Source organism: Tiliqua scincoides, chromosome 2 (assembly GCF_035046505.1).
Source record: "Tiliqua scincoides isolate rTilSci1 chromosome 2, rTilSci1.hap2, whole genome shotgun sequence".
In the NCBI taxonomy this organism is placed as follows: Eukaryota; Metazoa; Chordata; class Lepidosauria; order Squamata; family Scincidae; genus Tiliqua; species Tiliqua scincoides.
The window spans coordinates 268,177,261-268,196,029 of record NC_089822.1 but is presented as its reverse complement, the minus strand read 5'-3'; the positions used below and the strand labels follow the sequence as shown (position 1 = coordinate 268,196,029).

The following is an 18,769-nucleotide window of genomic DNA, read 5'->3' as shown; positions in this document are numbered from 1 at the left end:
TGTACCCTTCATATTAGCAAAATGTTTGTAATAATACAAGCCCTCATCTCCTCTCTATGAAAACTCAGACTTCATGTATTCATCACAGTGTTTTCTCTTTTTATCTGTTTGAGGAACAGAAGACTCTGCCTTTGCACTGTTTTGCACCAGAAGTGTGCTAAGAAATTCTGGGTGATTGATCACTTTACATATTGTTTCAGCTTTTTTACTGTGCTCGTTTTCAATCACTGGTTCACACATGAATTGATGACCAAAAACTAGCTGTTGGTGGGGCTTTCAAAGCCAACTAGCTACCTCCCTTCCTGCCTTGCTGGTCCTTGCAAGGCATTCTGGAGCATGACCTGCCTTTTTCTGCCATTATTCCATTATTTTTCAAGTACCTCTAAAGGTCCTGTTGAGTGTCCCTGGGAGTACATGAATATCAGGTTGGGAACCACTGATTTACTGGTAAGTTGTTTACAGTGCACTTACTCTGATAGTGTTTACAAAAAGGTGGTGAAGACCAGAATTTAAAAAGAATAAAAATGTATCTTATGATCTTTTACTATGTTTTTAATAAATTAGAGGCTACAGTTCTTAGGTAACAATTAGTGGTAGGTTATTTTTCAGGATCTGGCCTTGGGTAAAATCAGACAAAACTATAGTCAGACACCCCTCTAAGTTTAACCCCCGACTTATCCGAGGGTCATAGAAAATTCCATGATTGTTGGCTCAAACCCTGCCCTCGACTTATCTGTGGGGTCGACTTATAGGCGGGAATCTGCGGTAGATATAAACTTGAAGATAAAAAGCAAACTTACATGAACTGCAGACAATTCAGAGAGGCTAAAACACTTTATGTCTCAATGCTGGAATAGAGTCAGAGCTAAAAATAAACTTAGTAAAACAGAAAATCCCCCCACCATGTACTGTCAGCCCCCTTTTAAGCAAGTTACTCCAATTTAAGCTGCTGGTCTGGAATTCTAGCTTGTCACACGCTGCACCGTCAGCTTCAGCTCCACCATCTTTGGCCAAGTACATTGCAGTCGTCCTGAAAGATTTGGGGAGCAAAGCCAGCTGGGCAGAAAGGCCACCTTAGCCCATCTAACATGACAGTTATCCACGTTGTGGCCTCAACCTCAATCTGGCCAGCCTTAAAGATCTTCCTGCATTGGAAATACCTTGAGGTACTCCCAGGACTCAGGAATTTGGACTGCATGCATTCTGGAGTCAGTGGCCCTGATCCAGCACCATTTAGTGGTTGTGCCAGAACCTTTGCTTGAAATAATTGAAGAGCTGCAGGGAAATCAGTCTCCTTTAGTGCGCATAAAAGGCTGAGGAGCTTCTCTAAGCATTCAGTGCCACATATTTGCCGTGTGCCCTTCTAGAGCCACTTGCATGGAAAATAACACCAAGATAATAACACCAAGATACTTAAAGTGGGTGACATGCTCAATCTTATGAACGTCAAACTTCCATGAGTGGTTCTTGGGCCTCCTGGCAAAGGCCATGATCTTAGTTTTCTGATAATTGATCAAGAGCTGGTTCTCCTTGCAGAACAGCGCTGGAGATCTCAAGGCTCTTCTAAGGCCAACAAGAGTCCTTGAGAGCATAACAGCATCATCTGTATATCCCGGTGGCTCAAGGAGGGGCCACCTACAGGATGCGCCACCCCAGCTCTGGTGACACTCTTTCCAAGCAGAACTAAGAGTCCTTGTGTGGATTTTTTGATGTAAGCAGAGGCTTGTGCTCTGATCGAAACTCATTCGACACCCAAAGCATTGAAGAGATCCCTATCCTGTGCGTAAAACCTTGATGTGCCTTAAAGCTTATCCCGTGGAAGAATCTTTCACCACACTCTAAACACTTCAAATCTTTCTCTCCAGTGTGAATTTGTTCAAGAGAAGTAAGGGATGGGTAGACCATGAGGCTCTTTCTGCACTCAAGGAAGTTCTATGGTTTCTCCTCCGTGTGGATTCTCAGAGGTAGAGTCAGATGTGAGCTCTGACTGAAGCTCTTTCCACACTTCAAGCACTGATATGGTTTCTCCCCTGTATGGGTTCTTTGACGCTTAGTTAGGAGCGAACTCACCCTAAAGCTCTTTCCACATTCAAAGCATGTATATGGTTTCACCCCTGTGTGGGTTCTTAGATGAAAGTCAGGCTTGAGCTCTGTCTGAAACTCTTTCAACACTCCAAGCATTTATATGGTTTCTCTCTTGTGTGGGTTCTTTGATGGTTAGTGAAGTGTGTATGATGATAATAATAATAATAATAATAATATACAGTATTTATATACCGCCTTTCTTGGTCTTTATTCAAGACTTTATTCAAGGCGGTTTACATAGGCAGGCTTATTAAATCCACGCAGGGATTTTTACAAATTGAAAGAAGGTTCTTTCTTTCAAGAACCACTACATTCAAGATGTTACACTCCGATCTGGTTTAACATTCTGGCCTCCATCCTCCCACGCTCCAAGCAGATGGAACAGCTCAGCTGCAGCTTGTCAGCTGCTTCAAGGTCGCACGGTGCCGGTGGCCTCGAACTGGCGACCTTGTGGATGTTAATCTTCAGGCAAATGATGACTAAAACACTTCCCACATTCTAAGCATTTATATGGTTTCTCACCTGTGTGGGTTCTTTGATGGGTTTTGAGGTTTGCTTGCTGACTAAAACACTTCCCACATTCTATGCATTTATTTGGCTTCACTCCTGTGTGGGTTCTTTGATGGTTAGTGAGATTTCCACTTGTACTAAAGCTCTTTCCACACTCTAAGCATGGATATGGTTTCTCCCCTGTGTGGGTGCTTTGATGGTAAGTGAGGCCTCCACTTGAACTAAAGCTCTTTCCACACTCTAAGCATGGATATGGTTTCTTCCCTGTGTGGGTTCTTTGATGGTAAGTGAGGCCTCCACTTGAACTAAAGCTCTTTCCACACTCTAAGCATGGATATGGTTTCTTCCCTGTGTGGGTTCTTTGATGGTAAGTGAGGCCTCCACTTGAACTAAAGCTCTTTCCACACTCCAAGCATGTATATGGTTTCTCCCCTGTGTGGGATCTTTGATGGGTCCTGAGGTTTGCTTGCTGACTAAAACACTTCCCACATTCTATGCATTTATATGGCTTCACTCCTGTGTGGGTTCTTTGATGGTTAGTGAGATTACCACCTGTACTAAAGCTCTTTCCACACTCTAAGCATGGATATGGTTTCTCCCCTGTGTGGGTTATTTGATGGTAAGTGAGACCTCCACTTGAACTAAAGCTCTTTCCACATTCCAAGCATGTATATAGTTTCTCCCCTGTGTGGGTTCTTTGATGTTTATTGAGCTCTGCACTTGTACTAAAGCTCTTTCCACACTCCAAGCATTGATATGGTTTCTCCCCTGTGTGGGATCTTTGATGGGTCCTGAGGTTTGCTTGCTGACTAAAACACTTCCCACATTCTATGCATTTATATGGCTTCTCTCCTGTGTGGGTTCTTTGATGGTTAGTGAGCTTTTCACTTTTACTAAAGCTCTTTCCACACTCCAAGCATGTATATGGTTTCTCCCCTGTGTGGGTCCTTCGATGGTAAGTGAGATTTCCACTTGTACTAAAGCTCTTTCCACACTCCAAGCATGTATATGGTTTCTCCCCTGTGTGGGTTCTTTGATGGTTAGTGAGCTTTCCACTTGTACTAAAGCTTTTTCCACATTCCAAGCATGTATATGGTTTCTCACCTGTGTGGGCTCTTTGATGGCAAGTGAGGCCTCCACTTGAACTAAAGCTCTTTCCACACTCCAAGCATGGATATGGTTTCTCCCCTGTGTGGGTCCTTCGATGGTAAGTGAGGCCTTCACTTGAAGTATAGCTCTTTCCACACTCCAAGCATGTATATGGTTTCTCCCCTGTGTGGGTCCTTCGATGGTAAGTGAGGCCTTCACTTGAAGTATAGCTCTTTCCACACTCCAAGCATGGATATGGTTTCTCCCCTGTGTGGGTCCTTCGATGGTAAGTGAGGCCTTCACTTGAAGTATAGCTCTTTCCACACTCCAAGCATGGATATGGTTTCTCCCCTGTGTGGGTCCTTCGATGGTAAGTGAGGCCTTTACTTGAACTAAAGCTCTTTCCACACTCCAAGCATGGATATGGTTTCTCCCCTGTGTGGGTCCTTCGATGGTAAGTGAGGCCTTCACTTGAAGTATAGCTCTTTCCACACTCCAAGCATGGATATGGTTTCTCCCCTGTGTGGGTCCTTCGATGGTAAGTGAGGCCTTTACTTGAACTAAAGCTCTTTCCACACTCCAAGCATGGATATGGTTTCTCCCCTGTGTGGGTCCTTCGATGGTAAGTGAGGCCTTCACTTGAAGTATAGCTCTTTCCACACTCCAAGCATGGATATGGTTTCTCCCCTGTGTGGGTCCTTCGATGGTAAGTGAGGCCTTTACTTGAACTAAAGCTCTTTCCACACTCCAAGCATGTATATGGTTTCTCGCCTGTGTGGGTTCTTTGATGGTTAGTGAGCTTTCCACTTATACTAAAGCTTTTTCCACATTCCAAGCATGTATATGGTTTCTCACCTGTGTGGGTTCTTTGATGGTAAGTGAATTGTACTTGCTGAGTAAAATGCCTCCCACATTCTATGCATTTATATGGCTTCTCTCCAGCGTGGGTTCTTTGATGTATTGTAAGGTGTGATCTACTGTTGAAGGTCTTTCCACACTGAGGGCATTTTTCCTTCCTCTTTTCAGTTTCTTTCTGTGGATTGACTTGGAGGATGTTCAAATTGCCAGCCTGACAAGCACCAGATTTATTTCTCCCTTTCTGTGTCTGGTTTCCCTCCTGATTCCTTGATCTTTCTTGATGCACAGTTCTCTCCCTTGTGTGGCTCCTTTCATGTGTGCTTGTGCTGGTAGTTTTGTCATGCAAAGGACACATCTCACTTCTCCTTACTTTGGAATGTTCCTCTTTGATTGGGAGTTCATGGAAACAAACGCTTTTAGTCCTCCAGGCAGGGGTCTGTTTTCCCTCCTCTTTCCCTGATCCAACTCGATTTCTAAAAGTCTCTTCCACTACTTTAAGCATGGTAATGTCCGATGACATCCCACAAGGCTCCCTCAGATCTTCATTGACTTGTCCGCCGGTTCCTGGATCAGAGAGAGAATTCTGATTGCAGTGGACATGTTGAGGAGGGGTGGCCATTTTTGTCAAAGAAGGGGTAGAATCTAGCAGAGTTGAGATAGAAGGCGGGTCTGCCTCCACCATAGAATTTCTGTGGGCTAAACTACCGGGCCCAAGTGGGGTAATAGTGGGGGGGGGGGGGTTAATTGTCCTCTGGGTCAGAAACCAGAAGAGGATCTTGTAAAGAGGAAACAGATCAGGGAGGTGTCAAGGAGAGACAGGGTTGTAATCATGGAGGACTTCAATTATCCTCATATCGACTAGCTCAATTTGTGCTCTGGTCATGAAAGAGAGATGGGATTCCTTGATATGCTAAATGGCTGCCTTAGAGCAGATAGTCATGGAGCCCACTGGAAGGCAGGTGACTCTGGATTTCATGCTGTGTGGAACTCAGGACTTGGCTAGAGATGTAAATGTTGGTGAGCCATTGGGGAACAGTGACATGCTGCAATCCGTTTCGGCATGAAGGGGAATAATAAAAGCTTCTTCAAATTTGTCATAAGCAGGAAACCTGCCAGAGGAGCAGTTGGCCCTCTGGATGGGGTGGGAGGGAAAGGGGAGATAAAAGCAGACTTGGAGATGGCAGAGAAATTAAATGAGTTCTTGACATCTGTCTTCACAGCAGAAGACCTCGGGCACTTACTGCTGACTGAACGCCCCCCCCCCACGAAGGAATTAACCGCCCAATCCTATCCACACTTTCCTGGTAGTAAGCCCCATCAACTTTAATGAGACTTGCTTCTGAGCAGACATGCATGTCTTTGTTGGGAGGTGTGAGGGTAAACAGAATGCCAGATGCAGGGGAGTGCCAGCAAGATGCAAGTATCTTGTGTGCTCCCTGAGAAATCTGGTGGGCCACTGTGAGATGCAGGAAGCCGAACTAGATGGGCCCTGGGCCTGATCCAGCGAGGCTCTCTTTATGTTCCTAGTGTAATAGGGAAGTGGCATCTCTAAAGCGTCTAGAGATGTGTACTCAGAAGTAAACACCACGGGATGCCGTGGCACTGACTGACCCCCTTGAAAGGATGCACAGGATTACACTCTGCTCAGAGATCGACTCTCAATGAGCTGTTGTGCAGAAGGAGCACAATTATGGCTGCTTGGCCTGTTTCAACCTGACCTAGTCTTGGGATGGAGGTAGTGGACGTTGTATCTGTGGAGAAGTCCCAGGTGGAGGGCCTCCCTAGACTCTCGCAGGCCTATCAGCACCTTTAATGTCATCATATGAATGCTAAAACATGGCTATTTTGTGCTGTGGGGTCTCCCATGCGCAGTTTCATTCTTAAATGGCATGTAGATTCAGCTGAGCTCAACTGCACTGGAAGGACAGGAGCTGATTTTCACAGGCCGCGTCTCGCATTATCTCGCATTCTGCTGCCTTTGGGACAGTGAAGCCTTGTCCAAGCAAATGAGCCAAGGAAGAACAGGGGGAAAAAAGAGGTCAATGCCAAATCTATCTAGGCATTTCAGAACCAGCTACTCCAGTGCACTCTCTCCCAAAGCCCAGCTCTTGACTTTCCTGCACACGGGAGCGTAGCAAAAATGGCAGGGCTGAGTGGATGGCAGGGCAGAGTGATTTCTTCTAATCTACTGTCGAACCTCAGCAGCCACTATGGGTCTACTGTGATCTGGATCAACACCATTGCTGGCACAGATCAGAGTAAATCCATGCAGAGCTTTCAGGAGCAGGAGAGGGGAAAGGATCTGCTGGCAGCCTCCCTCACCATCCCCATCTCCCCCTGCGCCTAAACTACCCTCTTCACCACTCTCCTGCTGACCAGTTTCTCCCCGTCACTGCATTTGTGTTTCGTCAAACTCATGGTGACAACATCCCCCTCCCTAGGGTTAACAAGTCTGGAAGAGCAAATCATTGTTTAACCCAATCACTGTGTTTCCTAATCCAATCACTGGTTATGCAAACACATTAAACTTCTCACAGGCCAAACTTCCAAAACACAACCTCCACCTCTCCAGGTTGGCATAGCAAATCGTTGCTTATGGTTTAACAATCACTGCTTATTGTGTAAGTTCCCCTAGCTGGGAAGCCAGCCATTAGACCCATTGAATTTTGCTGATATGCTGATAAGGGACATCCTGACCCCAAACACCCTGGTGGGTGGCAGTTTCCCCCCAGCTCAGTGCCCAGCCCATCTCGGCCACAAAAAAAATATCTTCTAGACCCAAGATCTTGGCCGGGGTCACAGCCAGAAAGGGAAGAGCCTGGCCACCTGGCTGCTGGGCTCAGAAGGAGCCTGGCTGTTGAGACAGCGGTCGCTCTTCCCCAGGATGCCTCCAGGGGGTGAGAGGCAGAGGCAGGAGCAGCGACCTCCGGGGCATCGTCTCTCACCCTGTAACCTCATGGGGGCCAGGGAAGCCCTGGAAAGGTGGCAAGGGTCCTGATCCCTCACTCAGCAACACAGTTTGGCCCATGGTGGGGCCAAAGGCAGCCAGCCCAATTCACCCCAAAGGATCCAACACAGGAGCCCAGAACAGACAACTCAGGAGGGGCAGTTCCTGGCAGAACAAGGGAAGGGGAGCCTGCAGCATAAGCACATAAGGACAGCCACACTGGATCAGGCCATAGGCCCATCTATTTCAGCTTCCCCAGGGAGCACACCAGATAGTCCCTAGTCCCCAGCACCACAGCCCCTTCCCAGACAATTTATTGGGGCAATCCCTGTCCTGCGACGCTGAACAGATGGAGTTCTTGTTAATGGACTGACATCTCCTGGTCCATCATCCTGGTGCTGTAACAGTACCAGATGAATGTCAAGAACATCACCCTAATAAACCGCTGGTATCGACCTTTAATAATAATAATTATTATTTACCGAAGTCTCCACGACCCTTCCAAACCCTCTCTCCTCTCACTGTCATCCCACCACAAATGCCCACCCTGCAGAGGTCTCCCAAGTTCACATGAGGTAAGGGAAAAAATGTTCTACCTCATCCTGCTATTTTTGGCATTGATTCCCATACCTGTGGAAGCCTCTGCGACTGCCTCCCCACCCCAGGATGCAGTGCAAGCCCCATTGGCACGGCTGTACCCGCACTGGAAAACTGGGTAGGATTGGGCCCTTAGCATCCAATCCTATGCATGTATACTTGGAAGCAAGTCCCATTCTAATCAGTGGTGTTTACTCCCAGGTAAGCGTGGATGGGATTGCAGCCTCATTCTCCTTGCAAAACTAGGCCCACTAAGGGCCGCCTTTCCTGCTGCTGCTATTCTTCCACAAAGTCCAGTCCCTAAGACAGGAGCTGTATCCATTCCGGGTGATGTCCTGTTCCCCAGAACTAATACTTCAGCCTTAGGTGGAAGCCCAGTTATCTCTGCACCTCTGGAAAGGGGAGACACTGAGGCTGCAATCCTAACCACACTTTCCTGAGAGTAAGTCCCACTGAACAAATTAGGACTTACTTCTGAGTAGACCAGGTTAGGATTGTGCCCCCAGACACACACCTTGGAATACGTGGCTGTTTTGATGCAGGCTGGGTAAGGCGGCTTCTTTCCGCAGGGCAGACATTTGGGGCTGGATCTTCCCTGCTCAGTTGCTGAGGTGCTCCCCCTGTTCACCTTCCTCAATTCCTTCTTCTGAGAGCATCAACCTTCCAACAAAATCTCTGGGTTTTTGGGCTCAGGCAGGGGTGCTGGAAAGATCCTTCTCAGCTGCAAAGTCCAGCGGATTTTCTTATGATTTTTCTTGCCTCAGCCTCTGTTGAAACCAGCAAAGATGTTGACAGTTAAACAAATAAAACACAATTTTAAGTAGATAAATTGAAGAGGTAACATGAAGTAAACACACACCAGAATCAAAAAATACCCAACCCCTCCGTTTTAGGACTAAAATACTGATCTCCAGAGTCTCTACCTCATCCTGCTTTTTTTGGCATTGATTTCAATACTGAAAATACTGAAAAATACTGATCTCCAGAGTCTCTACCTCATCCTGGTTTTTTTGGCATTGATTTCAGAGAAGAAGGCCCCTTCTGGCCCTCTCTGTTCCAGCCTTTTTGCTCCCCATATCAAAAACCCCTCACCATAGAAACAAAGGCACCCAAGAGCAGACCAAGTGATCAGCATGCAGTTGGCAGTGGGGGGGGGGGGATTATTGCAGTGTACCTTCTCGGGCCGCCTCCCCTTCCCCTCCACTGGCTGGGCTGTATTCCTGGGCCTCCCTCCCCACCTGGGGGCTTCTTTCCCACCCCCCTCAGCTTTGCAAAGTTGCAGATGTTTCCAGGCTACTCAGGGAGGTCACTCTCTGCAGGACATACACTTGGAGCTCTTCCCTTGTCCTCCCCACTGCCTCCTTCTGGGGCTCAGCTCCTTAATGAACTCTCTGCTCCCTGGACCAATCCCAGATGCTGGAAGGATTCCCATCAGCTCCACATCCATTTTTTGCTCTTTCTTTCTCCCTGGTGGACCTCTGGCAAGGGAAGAGGTCCAGGCTTTGGATGAGAGGGCTCCTGAATGCCATTTGGAACTCTGAAACCCCACACAGTCTGGGATGGAGGGGCCTGAAGGACTGGGTGGCTCTCCCTGCAAGGTCAGCAAATGGGGCCCTGCTTCCAGGGCTGGGGCAGGTGGATGGCAGCAAGGGGCAGGACCTTCTCTCTGGTGGCCCCTCAGCTTTGTGACTCCCCCCTTTAGAGGCTAGAGCAGCACCCCTTGTGCTAAGCCTCAGGGGGCAGAGACTACCCTTTTCAGCTTGGCATCCCCTCCTAGGCCTTTCCTCCCAGTTGCTGTTGAGCCACAGATTTGGGCATCCTGTTTTAGGAGGTGGGGCTGTCTCCGAGGCCCTCCTTTCTTCTCCTGCCTGCCTGCCTGTGCGAAGCAGGCAAAGGAGCCTCATCACTCTGAAGAACTGGGAGAAAGAACATTCAAGGAGGAAAGTGCAGGCGCTTTGGGGAGCATTTGGGAGCAGGAAGCAGCAGCTCCCAGCTGGGACAGGCGCCACCCCTGAAGTGCCAGCTGTTGAAGGGGTCTCCAGGGCTGCCCTGCCTGCTCCCCTGATGCTGCTCCACTCCTGGGGCGGGAGGGGTCCCAAAGGGGAGCTCCGCCTGCCCCTCCCCCAACACTGCCCAGACGCTCTCGCTGCCCCTGCCCGCCCTGCAGACTGTGGGGCGAGGATGCAAGTGGAGCTGGCTGGGGGGGGGGACATGCCCCTTCAGCCCCACAGGGTTCATTTCCCAGGTCTGCCTCTCAGGACAGGCGCAGCTCTTTGGGGCGCAGATCCAGAGCAGGTCCTGGGCAGCCTGTTCCCCCTTCCGGGTGGGTCTCGACGGGGAGGGTCCTCAGTGCCCCCACGTGCTCCTGTGCCCTTGGCCCCCCTTTCCCTGCTGAGGGGCCGTCTCGCCCCTTCGCTTCTGCCTTCCCCACGATTCTCGCAGCCCCCTCCCCGCTCCCTGCTCCATGGCCCTCGAGCCTGAGCCCCCCCTCCCCATGGCTTCCCCGTTTCCCCCTCCCCACCGCAGACCTGGGACTCCTCCTGGAGAGGCTGCAGGCCCCGCCCAGCAGGAGGCCAAGGAGGAAGGGGCTGCCCGACTCCGCCCCCCCCAGTGGATCTGCTTAACCCTCGCAGTGCCGCGCAGCAGAGAGCGAGAGCAGCACAAGCAGGTCCAGCGCGCCCCTGGCCCGGACTGGCTCTGAGGGGGCTCCCTGCAGGACTTGGTGCTTCGCCCCCCCCCGCTACGCCGCTGTGCAGGAGTCCGTCCTCCTGGCTGCCCGGCATTGCGGGGGTGAACAGGAGCGGCTCCGCATTGCTAGAGGGGCAAATGGGGGGTGAAGCGAGTGGGGAAGCCCCCCCTGCTCCGCCCCCTGCCTCCCCCCCCTCGTAGGGGTCTCAGCCGCTCTGTCGAGTCTGCAGCCCGGAGGGGGTCCAGGGCTGCGCTGGGTGGGAAGGATCGGACGGGAGGGGGAGCGCTGGTGTTTGAACTGCTCCTGGGTGGGCTCCCTGCAGCAGGGCCTGGGAGAGGGGGTTCAAGGGGTAATTTGTACCCGGGCTCAGGGTCAGAAAGGGGGCCGGGAGCCAAAGGAGGGGCCCAGAATTTCCTAGGATCTGCACAATTTCCTGCAGAAAACTAGGCTGAGCTGGTGGCAGCTGAGGGAGGAGGCCCCGGGGAGGCAAAGGGGGTCCAGAAGGGGGTCCAGAAGGGTCACTGCACAGCAGCGGATGGGTCCTGCTGCCCAAGATGGAGCAAGCACGTGCACGTCCGAACTCTGGCCGCAGAGACGGGGCTGCTCTGGAGCTGCCATTCCAGCTGCCTGGGGAGGACTGATGTTCCCCTTCAGCACACGGTGCTTTGTATGGGGTGGCTTCTGTCCTGGTAAAGAAAGAAAAGAGGGATGGAGGGATGCAGGCAGCCAAGGGGACGAAGGTGGCCAAACACCTCACAGGCAGCCAGCTGCTCTGCGTTCCCAAACACGCTGCAGGGAACTATCAACTGTCTCCACCCGAATGCCTCTTTTCAGACTGAAGGCAGCAGAGCAGGAGGATCTTCTGCTGGAAGCTGGGACGTTATTTGTGAGGACACATGTTGTGTTTTCTCCTTCCAGGGTCCTCGGAGGAGGGGGCTGTGTGCTTCGCAGAAGAGGAGGGGGCTCTGCTGGGTCCAGGCCAACAGCCTCCACACAGGGCAGTCATGGAGGAGGATTGCAGGACTGGGGCCTCTCCAGGTAAGGGTGCCTTTCCCCTGTTGGTGAGTGGGCTGGAGGGGCACGAGCTGCTCTTCTTCCTGTTTCTCACTGTCAGGATTGCGCCACAGAAGTGGGGCGTGTGGGGCTGGAACCTGCACCCTGAACATCTCTGCTGTGCCTCACAGTGACTAAGATGAGCCTGGCCGACTGATGTTCTTTGGAGTGAAATGGCAGGGTAGACACCTGAGACAAGCAAAGAATCCTGTTTGGGGGCATTCAGGGCCTGCAAAACGAGCCACTCGCAATGAACACTGTGGATGGGGGATGGGACTGGGCAGGTTGCCCATTAATTGTGGTTGGAACAGGAGCAGGTGCTCCCACTGGAGGGATTTTGCATGATTTGTCTGTCCTTCTTTTATCTCCTGGGCAACGTGGGGTTTCCTGAAGGGGTTACCCATTGCCTGTGGCTGATGTGACCAGTGAGATGCTGGACTCTGACTGGTCTGCTTCACTGGGGGCACAATGGAGGTGTGGTCTGGTTACTCATGAGGGAGTTTTAAGTTTCAGTAGATGCCAAAACTGGAGAGGAGCCAAGATGATTTCTGGAGGAAAAGTCCATCACGGGTTACAAGCCATGATGTGTGTGTGCAAGCTCCTGATTTTAGAAGTAGGCTACCTCAGAATGCCAGATGCAGGGGAGGGCACCAGGACGCAGGTTGTGTCTGTTGTCTTGTGTGCTCCCTGAAACATTTGGTGGGCCACTGTGAGATACACTAAGCTGGACTAGATGGGCCTTTGGTCTGATCCAGTGGGGCTCTTCTTATATTCTTATTATTTCTTTCTCCTGATCCCACATGTGCTTACAAGATCCCTTCCAGGGCCTGTGGTTGAGTCCGCCTTGGTCTGTCATGGTACCAACTGGCCTTTGGAAACTGACAGATTGACAATGCTCTCTGGTCATCTAAGCCCTGGGTGTCCAATCTTTTTGGCAGGAGGGCCACATCATCTTTCTGACACTGTGTCAGGGGCTGGGGAAAAATGAATTAATTTACATTTCCAATTTGAATAAACTTATATAAATTTACACAAATGAATATATTAGAGGTGGAACTTATATGAATGAATGAAGGTCTTGCAATAGTTCAAGGCCTATAAAAGGCCCTGCACAAAGCAGGTCTGGCCTCTCCATCACTGCCACTGCTGTATCACAGACGTGAAACAGCAAGCAGTGGAGCTTAACCAGTTGTCCTACACTGAGAGCAATTACTTCGGGCCACCACGGGCTCCAGAAAGTGTGTGGAGGGCCAGAGGCTCCTTGGAGACTGGGGGCTTTGCGCGGGCCAGATTGGGAGACCCCAAGGGCCACAAGTGGCCGCCGGGCCAGGGTTTGGGCTCCTCTGATCAAAGCCAAATGGTGGAACTGGCAAATTTAGTCATCCTTCTCTTGATCTTCTAGACCAGTGGTTCTCAAACCTTTTAGCACCAGGATCCACTTTTTAGAATGAAAGTCTGTTGGGCCCCATTGGAAGTGATGCCATGGCTGGAAGTGACATCAGTTTAGGCTGCAAATCTAAGACAGCTCCCATTAAACAGCACACCTGTGCTGTTGTTTTGCATAGGTCAGAATTCAACATTCTAGCTCAGAAGTCCAAGCAGAAAAAATACCTGGATCCTTCTCCAACCACACAGCCCTCCTGGGAGCAGAAGCAGGTTAGGTAACTAGAGGATGATTGGGTTTCTGCCCTGTGGATCAGGAGAGGGAAGATGGGTCTGGGAGGTAATAAAAAGGGGAAATCAGGTGCTGGGAGCTGCCTGGCTATTTGGGGGGAGGCGGAAGAATGGATCAAGAATGGATTCCTCTTTGCAAACTGATGAGGAAGTGAAAGGCCAGAATCTCTACCCTGCCAGAGAGGAAATGCCTGGGGAGAGTATAACTAGGAGGAGCCCTGCTCTTGCCTCGCTCTGCTGCAGATGTTGCCTACAGCAGCCCCAGCCCTTTGCCCCACTCCTTCTGCCCCACTGCTCAAGAACCATCACAGAGGGGCTTGGTCCGGGTCTCTCTTCCTGCAGCAGGGAATGCAGGCGCTCCTCTTCACAGCCCTTCAGTTCCAGGATTGCTGGACACACCAGCAGCCATACTCCAGGTTTCCTCACATTGTGCCAGGAGGAAGCAGACCCACGGAGGATCTTAACTGGGAATGAAGAGATGGCAGGCAGGGAGTCAGCTTCTCAGATCCCACAGAGACTAAAAGAGGGGACCAGCCACACCAGGCAAGTAGGTCACCTTGCATCTCCAAGCCAGAGCAATGGCCACGAAAGACTCTACACTAGGCTTGAGCAGCTAGGAGGACCTCTCTCCCTCTCTCCTTGGACACAGACAGCTTGGACACAGGATTCAAGTTTACTGCAGGATGGAGTTAACACAGGCACAAGAAAAGTTTCTTCTTCCAGCGCAAAGCCTTGTGTCCGGCAGTGTCCCGTCCCCCCCACTGCCTCTGGGAAGCCCAGAACCAAGATGGTAGGCCTGGTTGTGACACTGCATCTTCTTGAGGCCCCATCAACCACCAGCCTCTGGGGGAAGCTCTGACAGTATACAGGCAATGGGACACACCACTTTCACTGTGTGCTGTAGGGAGGGTTCTTTTTCCCCAAAAGGGGCCTTGGAGCTCAAGTCGGGAAGGGGTCACACATCCCTCTCAACCTTAGGGCAGAACTTTCTTTTTAAAAATTTTTTTTCCTTTTTCCAAAAATAAAACAGCAAACACACATAGCATAACACATAATACAATACATAAAATACCTTAAAACATTATTAGAGGGTGCAAGATATCATGCATCACTATAAATTAATAAATCATTACATATTTCCTAATCCAGTTACTCTTCTACGTTAGCCTCTTAATATCATTTATCTATCATATCACATATATAATACATTCATCTAAATACCCTATCTTATACTTCTACAACCTGTTTGGCAGTTGTATTTTAGATCTATACAAATTTTAGATTTATAAAGGTACAGTTATGCACTCATATTTCCATAACAAGCTCGGCAGTTCTCCTCCAAAGCTTCTTCTCACATCAACAAACAAATAAGCAGAGAAAGCGCCTTCCAGTCCTTCCTCTTCACCCAGGAGGGGGAAAGCTTGCACCTCCTTCTCCTTCTCTCAGGCAAAAGCTTAGTCAGGCAGTCAAGTAATTAATCCCAGACACACACAACGGAACAGCACTCACTTGCTTCTTTCAACTTTCTTCCCTGCTTGGAGCCTTCGCCTTAAATTCAGCATTGAATCCTCACCATCACCAACATTGATGGCTGGGTTCCCCTGGAGAAAAAACAGTTCTTGGCTGGACCCTTCTTTTCCGAAACCGTACACCTTCTGTAGGATCAAGGCCTCTCCTGACAACTGATCCTCGGATCTCATCAGACCCGCGATTCTGGGAAGAAATAGCATGTTTTCCAAGAGCTTTCCAGAAGCTCAGAAAAACAGGGCTACTCAGCCACCCCAGGCTCCACCCCCTCTAAGGACACTACAAGGACAAGAACAGGACTTGACAAGTGAAGTAAGAAGAAAGAAGATATAAGAAGAAAGAAAAAGGATTATGTGTTATGTGTGTTTGTTATTTTGTTTTTGGAAAAATTAAAAAAAAAATTAAAAAAAGGAAGTTCTGCCCTGAGGTTGAGAGGAATGTGTGACTGTTAAGGTTTAAGGGAGGCTTGTATAAATTTATAAGAGGATTGGTGTAGGTTCCCAGTCTTGTCCCAATATGAGCAGGTTGCAAGAACAACACTTCAACTACAGCAGAGTACTTTCAGTAGTTGTATTGGTCAAGGGATATCACATATAGAGTAGTCACTTAACAGTCCAAGAGTCAGCACAGAGAGCAGTCAGTTCCAGTATAACAAATCCAAATCAGTTCCAATAATACACAGTCAAAGGTTCAGTCCATACATCAGTAATATCTCATACATACAGTATCCAGCCTCTTCAGTCACTGGCAGCAGTCTCACAGTTACTCCATCAACTCCCCTACTGCTGTACTTGAGGCTCCTCCTGACTATCTTCATATAGTCAGCTCAGCCAATCAGTATTTGGCTTGGTCACACCCAGGGTGTGCCTGTCCCAGGTGCTTGCTGATTCTGCTGAATCATCCAACCACACCTGCTCCCTGAACCAACATGTAAGCTGTGGTTCTGCATCACTCAGAACTCAAGCTGACAGTGACACCTTCCCGACTTGAGCTCCGAGGCCCCTTTTGGGGAAGAAGAACCCCTGTGCAGAGCACAGAGAAAGTGGTGTGCCCCATTGCCTGTATACTGTCAGGGCTTCCCCCAGAGGCTGGTGGTTGATGGGGCCTGGGGAAGATGCAGAAAAGGGTGGTCTTTGCCCCAGGCTTAGCACAAGGGGTGCTGCTCTAGCCTCAAAAGGGGGGAGTCACAAAGTTGAGGGGCCACCAGAGAGAAGGCCCTGCCCCTTGCTGCCATCCACCTGCCCCAGCCCTGGAAGCTGACCTCCCAGTTTTGCAGAGGTGGAGCACAATCACTCCACTTTCACTTTTGAAAGCCTGGGGAGTCCTGCAGATGCTCAAGCTGGGCTCTCTGCACCCCGGGAAGGCTGCTGCAGGGACTGGTGTGTATATCCCAGTCCCTGCATCCCCCCCTTAGCTGCCTTCCCCCCGCCACTTAGGGGGCCACAAGACAGTTTGAAAAGCCCTGGTGTAGGGTTTCAGAGTTCCAAATGACATTCAGGAGCCCTCTCATCCAAAGCCTGGACCTCTTCCCTTTCCAGAGGTCCTCCAGGGAGAAAGAAATGGGGTGCGTGGCATGGGGCTATGTCACCCAGCCCTCCTTTTCTGGCAGCACTAAGAAACACCCACCACTGCACTCTGCCCCAAACAAGCACCCAGGGCCATGCACATGCTGCAGGGTCCTGGTGGGGGAGGGGGTGTGGTGTTTTTAAGTGCTTAAGCAGAAGCACACAGAAAGCCTTGGTGCGATGGCAATTGCGGGCAAACCCCGCCTTGTTACGGCAAACCGACAGGGCTGCTAGTTCCCAGGCTGAAGTGTGACAATAGCTGATACAGCACTCTGAGAAAAGAAGCACCCATTGTTCTCACCCCTGTATGAGATTCTAATGTGGCTTTAGAAGTGAATGTAGCAATGTTGCAAGTACAATAAAAACGCAGGAGGAGGCTAGTAGAATCAGCTTCTCTCTCTCTCTGCACTCTCAACCCTCAATATGTCTGCTGTCTCTTGATTTTCTGTCTAACCATTCATTGCTTCTGCTCTTGCACCTATATCCAGCAACCTGACCCCTGGGCTTTGGTTGCTCCCCCAAGGGTCACTGCAACAGGGGGTGGCTGCTGGTACAAACTAGCAAACACCTATCATCTTTCCCCCCAGGTGTCTCATGACAGGTGAACCTCAGCAGCAGCTTTCATGCAGGTACGGTCCGTGGTGGGAACCATGCACAAACACCCTTGGCACCCGGTGCCCACAAGTGATTCATGCACTGAGAGCACACAGGGCTGAGGACAGGGGTATTGGATGGACAGTAAAGGGGTTATTGGAAGTAGGGGTAATTAGACCAGCAGTCTCACCCTTTAACTCTCCAGTATGGCCAGTTAAGAAAACAGATGGAAGTTGGCGGATGACAGTTGATTACCGCCAACTAAACAAGCAAGCACCACCGCTGGCAGCAGTGGTGCCTGACATGGTAGCATTACTGGATAGCATAGAGAAAAATGCTGGAGCTTGGCATGCAGTGATTGATCTTGCGAATGCATTTTTCAGCGTCCCAATTAGCGAGGAGTCACAGGACCAGTTTGCGTTTAGCTGGGAGGGGGCACAGTATACCTTTCAGGTCCTGCCCCAAGGGTACCTACACAGCCCCACTCTGTGCCATGGGCTAGTGGCACAGGACCTGGGTTGGTTAACTCTGAGTCCTCCTTATTCCTGACTCACTTCATAGATGATGTCATGATTTCAGGCCCTACAGAGCAGGATGTACAGGAGGGACTGGTTGCCATAGTCGCCCACATGAAGGCTCGGGGGTGGGAAGTCAACCCAGCCAAGATACAGGGTCCAGCGCATCAGGTCCAGTTCCTAGGGGTGGTATGGTCTGGGCCTGTAAGGTATATCCCGGAAAAGGTGCTAAATGTAATAGCAGCCTTGCCTCCCCCTTCCTCAAAGGAAGAAGCCCAGAGAATAATAGGGCTAATGGGGTTTTGGAGGCAGCATATCCCCCATCTTGCCCAAATATTAAGGCCAATCTACCAGGATACCTGGAAAAAGGCCCAATTTGCATGGGGGGAACAGCAGCAGGCCGCCCTGACTGCAGCTAAGGCTGCCGTGGCAGCCGCTATGCCATTGGGCCCATTTATGAAAGGGGTCCCATTTGAGCTACAGGTTTCTGCCAACCAGGAGGTAGCCGTGTGGAGCCTGTGGCAGAAGGGGCAGGAGGGGAGAAAGGTACTGCTGGGCTTCTGGTCCAGGAAACTACCCGGGGCAGCCCAAAACTACTCCCCCTTTGAGCGCCAGTTGCTGGCATGTTACTGGGCTCTAGTCGAGACTGAGAGACTTACGGGAGGGGACCCAGTGGTGATGCGGCCCAGCATCCCTATTATGCACTGGATTATGGCTGACTCAGCTAGTTCACGAGTAGGCAGAGCCCAACAGTCATCCACAGTAAAATGGAAATGGTATATTTCAGAAAGGGCACGCCCTGGTCCTCAGGGGGTAAGTGCTCTCCAGGAGCAAGTGTTGGCTCTGACACCAGTAGGGGAAGAGGTAGAGGCAGTGAAAGTAGAGCCATTGGGGGAGTCCCCGATAAAGGAGACCCCACCGTATGATCAAGTGGAGGAAACCACATGGTTTACAGATGGCTCTGCGAAATATAGTGGGGGAACTTGGGTATGGCAGGCCGCAGCACTCAACCCCAGGCGTCAGACCACTTTGACCCGGGGCCGGGACGGGCAGGTCTAGTCAATAT

General features: G+C 50.4%; 1 protein-coding gene and 2 pseudogenes across 1 annotated transcript in view; 1 reads left to right on the top strand and 2 right to left on the bottom strand.

Annotated features, from left to right (window-relative positions):
- Window positions 1-5,073, bottom strand: part of LOC136640315 (zinc finger protein 850-like) — a 105,381-nt pseudogene extending 100,308 nt beyond the window's left edge.
- Window positions 1-18,769, top strand: part of LOC136640317 (zinc finger protein 721-like) — a 165,958-nt pseudogene that overhangs the window by 58,563 nt on the left and 88,626 nt on the right.
- LOC136640429 (zinc finger protein ZFP2-like) overlaps window positions 1-18,769 on the bottom strand; it is a 42,939-nt gene that overhangs the window by 9,434 nt on the left and 14,736 nt on the right. The gene's annotated exons all lie outside the window — the stretch shown is intronic.